Source organism: Oryx dammah, unplaced genomic scaffold, assembly GCF_014754425.2.
Source record: "Oryx dammah isolate SB20612 unplaced genomic scaffold, SCBI_Odam_1.1 HiC_scaffold_18, whole genome shotgun sequence".
NCBI lineage: Eukaryota > Metazoa > Chordata > Mammalia > Artiodactyla > Bovidae > Oryx > Oryx dammah.
In genome coordinates this window covers 45345682-45361528 of record NW_024070202.1, presented here as the reverse complement: position 1 = coordinate 45361528, position 15847 = coordinate 45345682, and the positions used below count along the sequence as shown (strand labels likewise).

The following is a 15847-nucleotide window of genomic DNA, read 5'->3' as shown; positions in this document are numbered from 1 at the left end:
TGAACCTGGAGAATATAACCACAAAAGGCAGATACGTCTTTTCCTTTTATTGTCTGTTAGTTTAGTGGGAGGTTACATATAGCAACGTGCATGTGCAAAACAGCATAATTGTTGATTTGCTGGGAAAGTTTAAGGTGCCGTAGAAATGCAATATACAGTGCTAGATCCAGATGTGAGGGATTAGGAAGGCTATCCAAGAAAATAGGAATAGACTGAAGGGTCATTTCAAGTTGGCCAGATGGGAAGACTAGTGTTTCTAGAATCATAAATCACATACATAAAGGCTAGAAGATGATAGCACAAAGCAGAGGCCTTCGGCAGTGTTTGAAATGGTTGTCTAAAATAGATACTCAGTTGAGACTTGTGATAAAGTCTGAAGATATGACCAGTGATGAAACCTTAAAGTCTTAAAAGCTCACTTTTTGAATGAGAATTAAAATCACTGGCTTGCCTGCCCAGAGAGTGTGTGGAGTAAGATACTATGTCAAGGCAATATTTTAAGATATCGTTTGATCTTCAACTGGACTCTCTCAAGTTTCAAGTATGAAAAAAATAAAGTACAGATGCAGATTGGAGAGTTTTTAAAAATGTGACTTACTGTTACCAAAAAAAGAAAAAAAGGACCTCTGTGCTGAATGGGGTTGAGGTCACAGAAGTCACAAGCAGAATAGAAAGATATAAGACACTCATCTCCTTTTAATAATTTATGGGTTGCAAATTGTTTAGAGTACTTCCCTGGTGGTTCAGTGGTTAAGACTCTGCCTTCCAGTGCAGGGTGGGGGGGGGCCAGGTTCAATCTCTGATTGGGAAGTTAAGACCCAACATGCTATGTGGTATGACCAAAAAAATAAAAAATAAATAAATTATTTAGGAAACCTTCACCTTTTTAGAAAACCCTCCTGACACAGTTAAGTTGGTGCTTAGCAAATCAAACTCTAGATACTGACTAGCATTAGGAACAGACATCATCTTTGGTCAACATGAGAAAACACCCAGTAAACCTTATGGAGATTTGTTCTGATAAAGACTCTAAAACTTTGGTTCGTTTGGATCCTTTAAAGAGTCATGGACACCTTTCATATGGGCGTGGAAAAGAACCTTTGTAAGGATAGCCTGTATCATATCCCACTACTACTTGATTAAGAGAAGGATTTCTGTTGTTCACCATTGGCAAGATATGTAAACCCAGGAAACACATGGAGACCTCAGGGCCTGGGATTCACAGTCTTGTCCCGTGATGATCATTTGGTAATTATTTGATCTCAGTTCCCTTTACTATATATTATATGTACTTTTTGTGCCTTTTTTATAAGCTATCATTATACTAATTTAATTAACTTTTTGGTTTCTTAATGCATTGTACTTTGGTACCACCCATGTTAAAAATGTATGAAGTATGGGTTTCCTTTGTAGTAATGGTTACTTAAATTACAACTTTGTGTGGAGTATACTTGTGCTTTGTGGTCTCTCATCTTCTTCCTAAGCTTACTAATCACACATTTGAGACTCGCTTAGTTACCTACTTGCCTAGTTGCCTATTAAGAAAAAATCATTGTAGAAATGGTTTGTACCAGGGTTTTTGACTATCACATAGAAGCTTTTCTCTAATGTTTCTTTTTAAAATTTTAAATAAGTGCAATGATAAAATCTAAGATTGTCATTTTAACTCATTTATATGACCAACCTTTTGCATTTTGACTCACACCTCTAGCACGAAAAAAATTGCTTTTGCCAAGTGATTTGGAGTTCTAGAAATAAAAATTGTTTATTTAAACTGTATGCAATTTCTCCATCAAATATTTTTCCTTTAATGGGTGGCCTCTGAGATGAAAACAGAGTACAACCAATTAGAAAACATATCTCAGTGTTCCTATTGGTCATAAGACATGTTTTGAACGTTGCTTTGTTTTGGACTTTTTAGTTTTGAGAGTATTGTTTGTTTGTTCAGACTATATGTTGTCTTTTCTAAATAATACTCATTAAAAGCCTCCAAGATGCTTACATCTTAACTAAATCAGAGATTGAGTATAACATCAATTGAGTGCTTCATTGTTTTTCATTACAGAGTAGAATTTATTCAAGAAAAAATGTCCAAGCACAGATAGGATACTCTTGGGTTAAGTAGTAACAGCTACTTTTTATTGTCCATATATTATTCTAGGGACTTGTTATTCTAGGTATGTATGTGAGATTATGTATGTAATCTCGTAGAGCTGATCTTTATTAACCTATAAAAAGATGAAAGTGGATGTGGAGATGTTGAGTAACTTGTCCAGAATGCTCCTCTTACCAGTGGCGGAGCCAGTATTCAAATACAGGAATCTGACTTCAGAACTCTTGCTCTCAGCTGCCTGATAACTGTGCTCTTACAAGTAATAAATATAAACTTAAATGCTCCCTATTGGTCTTATGTTTCTTCCCAACATTTATTTGTTAATTTATCTGCCTGTTTTCTTCCCCATCACTCTCTGACAGTAGACTGAAAGATTCTTGTATTTCTTATATTTTTTATCTTGATCTAGCTTTATTCCATTTGTACTATATATTCTTTTCTCTGGATGACTGGTTTTGTTTTGTTTTGTTTTTGGCTGCACTGGGTCTTCTTTGCTGCACATGGGCTTTCTCTAGTTGTGGCGAGCAGGGGCTACTCTTCGTTGAACCATGGGGCTTCTCATTGCAGTGGCTTCTCTTGTTGCAGAGCATAGGCTCCAGGTGAGCGGGCTTCAGCAGTGGCAGCACACAGCCCCAGCAGTTGTGGTATGTGGGCTCTAGGGCACTCGGGCTTTAGTGATTGTGGCACATTGTCCCTGTTGCTCTGTGGCATGTAGAATCCTCCTGGACCAGGGATTGAACCTGTGTCTCCTGCACTGGCAAGTAAATTCTTATCCACTGTACCACCAGGGAGGTCCTAGATGAATGATTTTCATACATTAAAATCTAGACCAAATTCAGACCAAGCACAGGTAGCTTCCTTGTCTTCCACTCTACAACAGCTGGTTTTATTTTCACAATCATATTTACTGGTCCATCACTGCTGACCTAAAGTAAAGTTAAGGAGTTAGGAATATTAAGATATTTTCCTCACAGAGGTAGGAAGCATTTTCAGTAACCTATAGAGAAGGTGAAATAGAGTGAGAACAGGGGAATGCTAAATAAATTGAAATCAACAGTCTCATGGTAGCAGACTTCCTGTGCTGAGGACGTTGGAGTCAAGAATCATACAAAAGGATGCCGCTGACAAAAGATGACACCATCATTCTTAATAGAAATTATATCATGCATCCTCCATACTCAAGACCTTTGATGGCTTCCTGTGTAGGCCTTGAGGGGACAAGCCAAACTCCCTAGCATGTAATTCAAGGCTGTTTCCAGTCCATGTCCAGCCTAAGTTTTCATCCTTATCTCCTGTCCTCCAGCATCACAAATAAAATGGAATTTCACACCCCCACCCATTTAGACATGCTTTTCCACCTTTCTTTTTTCTATGCCTAGTTATTCCCCAGCATCCTTAAGGGCCCAGTTCAAATGTCATTGTCTGGATGAAGTTTTGTGTAAGCTAATGTCTGCCTCCTCCCTGTGCTGCTATAACCATGAAGTTGAATAAGCAGGACTTGAGGTTGAAGACTGTCTACAAAATACAGTTCATTCTTCTTCACTAGTAACCATTCACATTTACTCAGATAGCTTTTTAAAATCTGTATCCTTTTTGCACAAAAACTAAGTCAGGTCCCAAGACTGCTGATAGACCAAAAAAGCAATCAATCACTGTAGTATCTAGTCTCAGTTCAATAACAAATACCACATGGTTCACCATAATAATGCAAACTCCAAACTTCACCCGTAGCGTCTCCTTTCCTCCAGCTGAAGTCTGCTGAGTAGAAAAGAGATAGTGCTCAACTCCTTCCCCCTCCTCCACTAAGTCATTAATTTTAACCTTTGAATCATCCAGGGCTGGGTCAGGAGGAAGGAGAAGAAGCAAGAGGCAGTTATTGTTGTGAGTGGGAATTATTGATCTCATGATCTGGCAAGTGATCGAAGCTGGATTTCTCTTGTATCCATAACAAAGCTCTTTGGATATGTTACCACTTTTCACCAAAACCGGGGATTTCTCACCTGTAGCTCCCCAGTGTATATCTCTCAGGTTATGTCTACTTCTCCTACTTCCCAATGGGACTCTTTTTTTTTTTTTAATGTGTAGACTTTTTTTTTTTTTTACTTTATTTTACTTTACAATACTGTATTGGTTTTGGCATACATTGACATGAATCCACCACAGGTGTACATGAGCTCCCAAACATGAACCCCGCTCCCACCCCATCCCTCTGGATCATCCCCGTGCACCAGCCCCAAGCATCCTTCAACCTCTTTCTGCTGAGGGCTCTTTGCCCCTCCAGGAAGCCCCTGGGGGCAGGATCTTAGACCAGATTGCCTCTTGTGTGCATGGGTCCAATCCTAGTCTGTGGTGAACATTCACTTTGAATCCATCATTGGGAGAAAAGAAGTTAGTTGCTTCAAAATGCAGCCCTCTTGTTACCCAGACGCCTGCCAGGCTGCCCCAGTTGTTTAGTCTAAGCCCTTACAGAATCCCTTCCAAGGAATGACCTTGAAATCCTGAGCCCCAGGCTTGAGGCAAGTGGATAATACCTTCCTCCCCTGCAAGGTCGTGGATGTGACTCACAGTTCACCAACAACCCTCTGGAAAGGAATCATCCCTCTGCTTTCCAGCTGCCAACCTACTGCAGCTTCAGGCTCTCTCATTCTCAATTTAGGGAAGTGGCTGAGTCATTTCACTACCTCTTTTGTTAGGTTCTTATATTTGGTCCATCATTTCACTTTGTTAGGTCCTTATATTTGGTCCATCATTTCACTTTGGAATGAGGAGTAGCACCTGTTTTATTGACACCTTATTTCAACATTCTGTTACAGCATACATATACATCTATGAGAGCGTTTACAATGTTTCTTGTAGTTACGTTTGTCTCCCTAGTTAGCATGTTAGCTTCTTAAGCTTAGGAACTGTTTCTGCTCTTTTTGAATCTCCAGTGTTTGGCACATGATACATTGTGCTAGTTGAACAAATGAAAAGCTGAAAAAATACCAAGATCTAATCTGTGAAGAAAGAAAATAAATTTTATATTCAAAGATGACATGAGGGCAAAAATATTGTGAATGGGACTGGATATAGCAAAACTGTTAAGAAAATGAGCTTAACAGAGTTCAAATCTTGGTTTCACCATTTACTAGCCATTATGGTCTTGGGCAAGTTATTTAACCTCTTGGTTTCTCAGTATCCTCACCTTTAATAGGGATGATAGTAGAATCCATCTCCTGTTGTGATAATTAAATAAGAAGATACATGTAAACCTTAGAACAGTGCCTGGCATATAGAAAGGTTTTAATAAGTACGTGTCTTCTTCATTGAAAATTTTGAGTACAAATAAGCTCCACAGGGAAGTGAATATAGAGAAAAATAAGTAGAAGGCAAAGAATTGAGCTGACAACCCCAGTTAGGAGGGCAGAAGGAAGAATAGGATAGAAAAATACATGATTCACAAACTATGTCATCATGTATGTCATTAAGATGATATCAGAATTAAATGAAGTAAATGTATTAGTTTGGACACAAGTATTTCCCATAGGTGTAACTTTTGACAGTCAAACTAGGACCAATTTCCATTGGAATTAAGTTGAAATGACATTCACATAATTAAAAAATTAATAATTTTCATTATTAACAACAAATGATTTTTAAGTGCTATTCGTAAAATGAAGTAATAGTAGTGAGGATGTTGATGTTGAAAATAGAGTTGAAGAGTGGCAGGTCAAAAAGGAAAGATAAAAATGAGTCACTAGCATTCATAGTACATATTTTTCCTTATCTTCTTTAGATTTGTTTCCCATTTCTTTGGTAATAATACTTAATCCATTTTATCTGAGCCTGTCCTTGTTTATCTCAAGTAGGGCAGAATAATAAAAGACCAAATAGAGTAATTAACTTAAGGAGTTGTGTGATCTGGAGAACTGCAATTATAGGTCACCAGTTTAAATCTGTCCTGGGTTGGTAGAAAGCCATTACCATCTGTTGGCTCTTTAGTAATTAATATGAAGTAGGTGTCTAACAGTATCAGCTTTTAATGTAGAACCCAACCTTATGTTTGTTGCGCTTTTTTATTTGGATTAGTAAGCTAAAGAGGACTGTAAGAGGTTACAGAATTAATATGTTCTTCCTAGGAAGCCATCTGTGTTTTTCCTCCATTCTCTTTGCAAGTTCATGGCCTTGTCTGACTTAGCATCCAGTGTTTTTCCAGAGAGCTTGCCCATGTGGAAGAAAAGGGGCAACACATTCTTAGAGTGTTTCTAATTACCATCATGATTTTATTATTTCCCATGAATCCCTAAGTAGCCCTCTGTTCACAACCAAATAGGTGGGGCTCTAAATGCCTGTAAATCTAGTCCTGGAAATCAGAAAGCTCCCCAGAGCACCACCCTCATTAGCAGTCTCCACAGTAAGCCAGCCGTGGACTCAGAAAGCCAAGGAGTCTGAACTCACTTGATATTGAATCACCTGTCTTAATTACTGGTTGTAATAATACTTTTGAGAAGGCAACCCACTCCAGTATTCTTGCCTGGAAAATCCCATGGATGGAGGATCCTGGCAGGCTACAGGCCATGGAGTCACAAAGAGTCGGACACAACTGAGTGACTTCACTTTCACTTTCAATAATATTTCCTTCTTTTCTAGACAATTGCATCCTTTCTTTTTTATATACTTTTATAAATGATTTTCTAGACTAATCAAGAATTTCTTGTGTCAGTTGTTTCTATTCTGAAGATACAGGATATATTGTGTCAGTCTGCAGTTGCTGGAATGGGCTACTGCTGCCACAGCTGCCATTCCCTGGCAGCACCTCAAACTGTAAGGTGGCTGTGGGTGTTTTGCCACATTTAATGGTGGAAGGCACATTCTTCCTGCCTGAAATGGGAGAATGAGTAATCTAAGGGCAACTTCTGGTGCTCTGACTGTTTGAGAATGGTATTGGTTTTGTCGTCAAAGTTTAAGGGAAATGGTTGATTTTTTTCAGCCCCTTCCATTTCAAACATATAGAATCAAGAATCAGTGTTTCACCTTGGGTAGGATTCTGATATGCATCTCCACTGAGTAGCATGGATACTGGATAATAAATAATAATAACAACCATAATTATGATAAGTAGTAAAAGAAGCCGTAGTAATGGTGGCATTTCATGAATCATCTGTAGTTGCCAGCACTATGAGGAAGGCCTTTTGATCTAAATTTTATATCTACAGTAGGTAAATACTGCATGTCTATAAAGAGCCTGAGAACTTAGTGCCCAGGTTTTCTTAGTCATTCTTGAAACATCCAGAAGAATCCATCAAAGTTATCTCTTCCCAACTCCTCAAACACACATACTGCAATCTGAAAATGTCCTTAATTTCAAGTTCAAAGAAAAGTGCTAAATGTAAAATTTTAAAGGGTCAGCCTGGAGCTGTTGCAGCTACCTGCTTTCTATAACTCACTGTTAAAGAAAAGACCTGCAAAGGTCAGGAAAGTACTCAGAAGAACTCAGGAACAAATGATTTGGAAAGAGGTATGAGGAGATATTTTGGTTTTTATTTTTTCTATCCTTTAATAGTACCCAGTGAAGCAAAATTTCCAAATGGATCAATATGCCATGGAGATAAATATTGGTCAAGCAGCTGCTTCATTTTGTTTATTTACCCCCATCTTTGGTGGCAGCCAAAATTTGTATTTTGAAAGCATGAAGCATCCACAACTCCTTCATATCTGTGTGGGAGACAGCGTGCATGCTTTGCTCAGTCACTGTTAATAAATGTTTATGTCTGCTCAGCTAGCCTGGTTACCCTCAGCTTGCAAAGGCATAAATCACTGGCTTCTGTCAACTCTGGAAATGACCCACAGATTAAATGCAGATCACTAGGAGACAGGTGCTGTTCCGTGTATTTTTTATTTTTAAGAAATCTTCCCACTCTGATTGCTGTGCCTACACCTGCTCATCTTTTTCTCTTTATTATCCTAGTTCATTGTATGGATAGCAAAGAATGCCAGATTATTCCTTCTGCACATTTATGTCAACTTGTGTTGAGAAGTAAATCAACATTAAATGTCACAGATTCTGTTGTGAAGGTTTGTCCTTTAGAATAGGCTGTGATCAAATGTATTTAAAATAATTTTTCTTAAAAAGTAATTTATTAAATTTTTCAGATGTATGTCAAGGATTGTGAGTAACTCAGTATACAGAATTTAGAAGGGCCATATCTTAATCTTTTATTTCTACCTCCAGTTAGACTGCTTCCTCTCTCTTCCATTTACTGTTGATAAATATCCAATAATAATGTCAATTTTCCTAGTTTAACAAACACCAAAGGGCCCTAATGAGGAGCCATTAGGTGAATTAGGTAAATCAACAACTCATTAAGGAGAAGCATTAAGTCAGAAAAGAGAGTCTATTAATTTTCTTATAGCTCTTGTACATTATGCATTTGCCAAATTCATTATCCCAGTGGACACTAGGCAGATCTCTAGTCCTGAATAAGAATTGGAGCTTTCATTCTGGGGTTCTGCTGTCACTTGTCTAATACTATTATCACAAATTGTTGAATCATTAATGGAGAATAAAGGTTGTAACATCCAAATTATGGAAAAAATGTAAACTAATTTGTCTGAAAATGTAGTCTTAACACAAGTTGAGGCTAGTGAAAAAAGTCAAAGACAAATGGTTAAAGGGATGATTACATTCAAAGAAGAATTTATTTCTAAATGAGTGTTTTGAGAATCTAGTCCCCTGGCAGAGCAATATCTGCCTGCTATAATGCCTAACTTGTCTTCCATAAGTTGGGCACCCCAGAAAAAGATTTCAAAAATCCATTTAGTGATTTTCTTTTTTTAGACTGTAAGGACAAACAGGAGGAAATCAGATATGCTTTCCAGAAATATGCTTTGCAAATCGCTGTACTGGAAACTATCTGGTCTGTGACTTGAGGGATTTGAGTACTAGCTTTCTAATGAGGATAAACCTGAGCTCAGTAAGACTTGTGGCTAGACCATGTTCTCATGTCTTTTTCTATTAAGAATCGGAATGTTAACTATGATTTTCTGGCTAGATTCCAGCTTGGTTAATTGCATGCTGTCTCTCTAAATTCGCTTTGCTTGGGATGTTCTTCATTTTGGATTGCATTGCTCTTATTGTCATGTTTCCCCCAAGAGGTGGGTACATGATATTGTAAAATGAGCCAGAATATAATTTGTTAAACTAATAAGCGTTCTTTGGGGATGAAGGGTTAAATGTAAGTAGTGTGTTTTTCACAATTTCCCCCCAATGAGGCCTATTTGTACAGTAATTAATGTGGAATAGCATTAGTGAAACATGGAATTGAGCCAAATCACCATGACAAGAGTGGCAATAACACAGAAACAAATAAGTTCAATAAATTCTACTAAAAATAACCATTCAAACAAATCCCCAGAGCCTCCCTTTTCTTGTTTGTTTATGATCTGAAGCTGACACATTTAATCACTAATTATTACAAGTTAATACAATATTCAATGTGAAATTTATTTTATTCTATATGAACATAAAAAACCTAGTAACATTTCCCATCATCTTTGTACTTAGCACAGCACAGAGCTCAATTATTTGCATAGTGGTACTCATTAAGGTAAGGTTTGTTAAATGAATGAAGATAGGGGATGAAAGAAGGAAGGGAATTAGCATTTACTGATTTCCTAAGATTTAAAATCTTTAGAATAAGCATGTTACTTGCACTATCTCATTTAATCCTCACAACTGCCCCCATTTCACAGATGAAAATAAGGAGGCTCCTAGAGCTAAGTGACTTCTCCAAGATCAAACAGCTTTGATTTTCAAAGCCAGCTACATTGTATAATAAAGTCCCAGCCCTTTTGTTCCTCAGTATCTCACAGCCTCCCACGTTGTGTCTGGTGTTCTGGGCATTAATTTGAGGAGGCAAGACTGAAAACCTCAGACATTGTGAAAGTCATATTGATCTCTACAGACAAGGTTAACAACTGCTCTGTGGAATTTTTCATTGTTATTCTTTCATTACTCCAATTCAAATCTGTCACTATGGCTGTTTTAGAATTGTCATAACTATTGCCAAATAATTACACACTTGTCACAAAATATACCATAAGTTGAATCTTTATGAATCATAGTACAAAGTGATTCAAATGCTTAATGAATCCAGAAAATAATGAGAAAAAAAAAAAAAGACTCTTTGAACTCCTAAAATTTGCTCACTGTGGTTGAATCTATTGTGTTGACTAGAGAAAATGCACTTCAGCCCTCTTGCACCTGGACTGTGTTTATAGCCAAGTTATCAGTTTTTTAACTGGTATTAAATTACCTAGAAATTGAATGTGTGCAAAATGAGAGAAATTCATTTTGCCCTATGAAAGAAATCACTCTCTTCCTATTTTGTTTTTTTCTTTATAAGCATGAAAGTCTATACCTTTAAAGACCATTGAACCAGGATGTAGGAAATATATATTTCTATATGATAATAGCTATAGCATGGTGACAGGCTTAGAAAACAAATTATATCTAATGTTGTAGGTCAGTCCATTTCTGGTCACTCAGTCACACATCTCACTTTAATCCAGAAACTTTTATACCAGTATATTTTGTTTCCAACCAGACAGTGGCTAATTTATGTCTCTGCCAACAATGCCATTTTAATTAATTTTATTCATTTTATTTCTCTTTCCTCTGCTCCTCATATCTCATCTGTTTGCATTGCCTAGATTTTAATTAAAAAACCTCTCCTCTCTAAGGAGCAATCTGAAGTGGCAAAAATAATCACTTAAAATATTACAGTCATTAAAAAATTGGCTGTGGTGGAAGCCATGCATTTTCAATTTTCCTACAGATGATGTTTTAGCTTCCTTTTAAAGTGCACTTTGTATCTGAATTGTCTGCCACCAGCCAGCTTGGCTATCAAAAATGGTCTTCCAGCTGGGTGGGCTGAGTGACAACTCCTTAATGGAGGAAATGGATGGCTCTCTGCTCATGTGGAGGGGAAGACACACCAGGCAGATTTCATTCCATCTGCCACCAGCTCTCTGCAAGCTGGCATTGCCCACATGCCCAGTATACTCACTCCAACTAAAAGGATATCGTCAAAAATAATTTGTAAGGCTACAGATACCTGAAAGAATCATCAGGGCCATTAGACCCCAGGGAGATAATATTAAGAGGTGCCTCAGTGTTCTTCTTTGATGAAAACCTAATTAAACTATGGTGGAGGGGATTGCAAGTGCTTTTTTTACAAGTACAGAGGTGAAGTCATTAACATTTTCAGCAGAGTATAGAGAGCAACCTTAGGAAAATGCTATCCTGAATTGTGGCCAAAGACTTGTTATATTGAGGAATTTGCACTGATGTTTCCTGTTGATGTTTTTCTGAATGGCAAATCCATGTCACTTAGTTACAGTGTGTTCTGCTTTTCAAGTAAAGGAAATCCATGTAACAGCAAAGTAGAGAAATATTTTTGATTGATAGATGGAAACAAATAAGGATGATATATTAAGGATTTTTAAAAATTGGAGTTTTCCTAGAACCTAGAGGTATAAAGTATGTGTCATTGGTCAATGCTAAAATAATGAAATAAAGTAAAAATAATATTTAATGTCATGTAATTAGGAGGGCTAAGGATAGAAAGAAATATATAGAACCACCTGCATAATTTTATCTATCTTTATTTTACTCAAAATAAATTCTTAATTATTTGATATTCACCATAAGTTATTCAAAAATTGAGACTCAGAAAGTCACATGTTATTTGTAATCATTTGTTCAAGAAAACCTGCTATATTTTTAATATACTCAATATAAAATTGTCCTAAATTCCAAAGTATTCTTGTTTTTATTGTATCAAGAGCTCATATATCTCACAGTTAGAAATTTAACTGCTTTATGAAGTTGTTTAGATTTTAATTGTCATTGCATGTAAATGACATGAATTTGAATAGCTGCAAAGCAAAAACAACTGGGTATTAAAACCACTGAGTAATTTCCTAAAATTCTTTTCATTCTTTAAATTCACATTTTGTTGGGATTTTTAACATAAACACATGTATGTTATACAATGAAAGTTCATCTGTAAGAAAAATGGCAGCGGATTCCTTGCATCATTAAGTTTTCCTAAGGGAAATGTTTGGTAATCTGCCAACATTTGGAGAGCTTTAAAGTTCTAATTCATGATTCAGTATATTCTGAAAATTAATGAATGATTGTAATATTTTACCATATTGTATTGTGCAGTGTATTCTTTTACATTTTATTACAGGTTTTAAGTTGTTCTGAAGAATTTTAATGACTTACAATGAGAAACACAGTTCAAAATAGATTTAATGTTCTATTTCTCTATAACCTACTGCTATGGGTATATACTGCTAAGGGAATATAATAGCTTATTTTTGGAAAATAGCATATTCAGAAATAAAACAATTATTTTGTAGCACTTAGAGATTTCCAAAAAACCACTTCCACATATAATATAATTTGTGCTTCTTACAGTGTCTCTAGGATATAGACATTTGTGGCCCCAGTCTACAGCCTAAGAAACTGAGGCCTAGATGGGTTAAATGAGTTGTGCAGAACTATGTAGCCATTCAGTAGAGAAAATGCATCAGAACATGCCTTCTTTTTTAAATTTTATTTATTTTCTAGTTGAAGGATAACTGCTTTACAGAATTTTGTCCTTTGAACATCAACACAGAACATGCCTTCTGATTCTGATTGCCAGACTCCTTGAGGATGGACAGTAACTGAGTTGTCATTCCGTGTTAAGAATGCTTTTAGTTTCTAGTATTGGTTTTTTTTTTTTAATAACTTTAATCTCCTCAGCTCAATTAATTGAATTGGGTTCAAGGGGGAAGTTCAAGCACCTCTACCCATACAGGGTATAAAGGTATATGGACAGCTAATTTTTTCTTCCAGTTTTATTGAGGTATTGATATATAACATTATAGAAGTTTAAGGTGTACAGCATAATTATTTGACTACATACCTCATGAAATGATCGTCATAGTGAGTTTAGTGAATACCCATAATCTCACAGAGATACAAAATTAAGAAATATAAAAAATATATTTCTGATAGCTAATTTATAACAGTTGCATTATCACAAATGGTCTACTAAGCCACCAAATGTGTTTGGTAACAGCCAAATAACTAACAAAAAGATCCTTTAAAATATACCTGTTTTTTTTAATATCTTATTTTAAGTTTGTAAAATGAGTTTAACAATATGGTATTCAGTTTCATAATGTTTATTTACAAAAATTTTCCATCTCAACTAAATTAGGAGAAGGCAATGGTACCCCACTCCAGTACTCTTGCCTGGAAAATCCCATGGACAGAGGAGCCTGGTAGGCTGCAGTCAGTCCATGGGGTCGCTAAGAGTTGGGCACGACTGAGTGACTTCACTTTCACTTTTCACTTTCATGCATTGGAGAAGTAAATGGCAACCCACTCCAGTGTTCTTGCCTGGAGAATCCCAGGGACGAGGGAGCCTAGTGGGCTGCCATCTATGGGGTCGCACAGAGTCGGACACAACTGAAGTGACTTAGTAGCAGCAGCAGCAGCAACTAAATTAAAATATGCATCAAATGTGTTAATAAATAAATCTTGGAAGAGTAGTAAAGCATAATTATGTGTAACACAGAGTCTTCAAATATTAACAAACAGTTTTGAGGTAAACAGAATCAAAATGGAAATAATTAAATTGACGTTTAGTCCAAAGTGACAAGACTTTATACTAAGCAAATCACTCTTTTCATTACACAAATATATTCTTCTAAATTGTAACATGAGATTATTCCATTTTCTTGTGTATGGATGTTTCATGGTTGCCTCTTACTTGGACAATGACCTAATATCATTTGCACCGGAGTAAAAGTCATATTAATTCCAAATTAATATAGACCACAAAGAGTCAGACCCAAATAAGTGACTGAGCTGAACTGAAGTTGCTCAGGATTCCAGAATGAGAAGATAATTGTAAAAACCACTCTTTAGAGCTTGGTGGCTTTATTATTAGGAAGGTAATCTTTGTTATTCTAGTTGGCATTCCATTATCGTTATAGAGTACATAGTAGTCAAGGATCTTTGGGTTTGTCATTACTTGACAGTTTCATTTTACTGTTAAATAAACTAAATCCTAGTTGTTAAATAAACTAAATCCTAGTTGTGATCAATCTGTGTGGATTAAGGATTGCATACAATGAGCTCAGTGTAGCATCCATGAATAATGTGTACTCATTGTGGTGTGAAGAAGATCTTCAAGCAGATGAAGCCTGCCACACAGTATAGCATTATCTAACCTGGGGGCTTCCCTGGTGGCTCAGATGGTAAAAAATATACCTGCAATATGGGAGACCTGGGTTTGATCCCAAGATTAGGAAGATCCCCAGGAAAAGGGAATGGCGACCCATTCCAGTATTCTTGCCTGGAGAATTCCATGGACAGAGGAACCTGTGGGCTATAGTCCAGGGGATTGCAAAGAATCAGATACGACTGATCAGCTAACACTTTCACTTTCAAGCTGACATACACAGCGTGTATGCCTTCTGTCTTAGTGCTGTGAAATGACTCCCCCAAGATCATATGCTCCAACTCTCCTGAACATCTGGAAACTTCTGGAAGCTTTTTTACTCTTTCATTGTAGCAGTCTGATTTCCCTCCCCATTGATTTTATCTGCCACAATCAGTTTAATTGTCATAAAATAATTCTTTGCACATATTACTGCTCTGTTTTAGAATATCACCACTGATGGAATATAGCAGTGATCTCAGAATATCATTTAAGATCCTCTACAGTCAGGCTCCAATCTAATTCTCAAAATTACACCTACTTATCACCTATCATTCATTCATATTTGTCATCCAACTTGGATTTTTATCCATCCTTTAAAGCCAGTTGAAGACCTGCTCTCCCATGAAGACTGCTCATTTAGACCAGCCCTGGACACAGTGACTGCTACCTTCTTTCACTTGTTAGCACTTTCCATGTGCGGCCTTTGATACATCTCAACTTGGCTGCAATCTTTTAGAGCAAAGATTAGATTATTATTATAATCAATTATAAACCTCTTCCCTCCACTGACTTCCTTGATGCTTCCTACCTTGTGAGTTTTCCATAAAAATTAATTACCTGAAAGACATAACCATATCATAATTTATTTATTTATTAAATTATTCAACAAATAATGCCAAGTATTTTGCTAAGACCTGGAATACAGGAATATGATCCTTGCCCTACAGAACCTACAGTCACAGAATCTAACTGAAATTCTCTGTCCAATTATTTTTCTTCATTTCTATCTTAAGAGTATATAAAACTTGAAAGAATGTTTGATCTTTTATTTATTAGCATGTCTCTATGTGTGACATTATCAGAAAATGATTAATGCAAAAACTTATCATATTTTTTAAAGTTAAGTACTCAGTTTACCCAGCTCTATAGTTGGATCTTGCCTTTGATTCTTCACTTGAAGCTGGAAAAAAAAAGTATATTAAAAAAAGCATCACAAGAAATTATTTTTCTTTTGTTGTGTGATGATGTGTATTTTTTTTTTTAATTTATGTATTTTTCTGTAAGCCTGGTGTTGTTTTGGAGAATAACAAATTTTGTTGTTTACAGGCTCCTCATCGGGGACATCATGTACTTCCTAGATCTGGTCAGAAACTTTTACTCAAAAGCTGGCTGAGAATATACGATCATATCAGGGATTACTTTGACCTTTTCTGTATTCCATGTTTTGATTAGCAAGCTATTCTGCTCA

At 36.4% G+C, this 15847-nt stretch overlaps 1 protein-coding gene across 1 annotated transcript in view; it reads left to right on the top strand.

Moving 5' to 3' along the window:
- RELN (reelin) overlaps positions 1-15847 on the top strand; it is a 557548-nt gene that overhangs the window by 316283 nt on the left and 225418 nt on the right. The gene's annotated exons all lie outside the window — the stretch shown is intronic.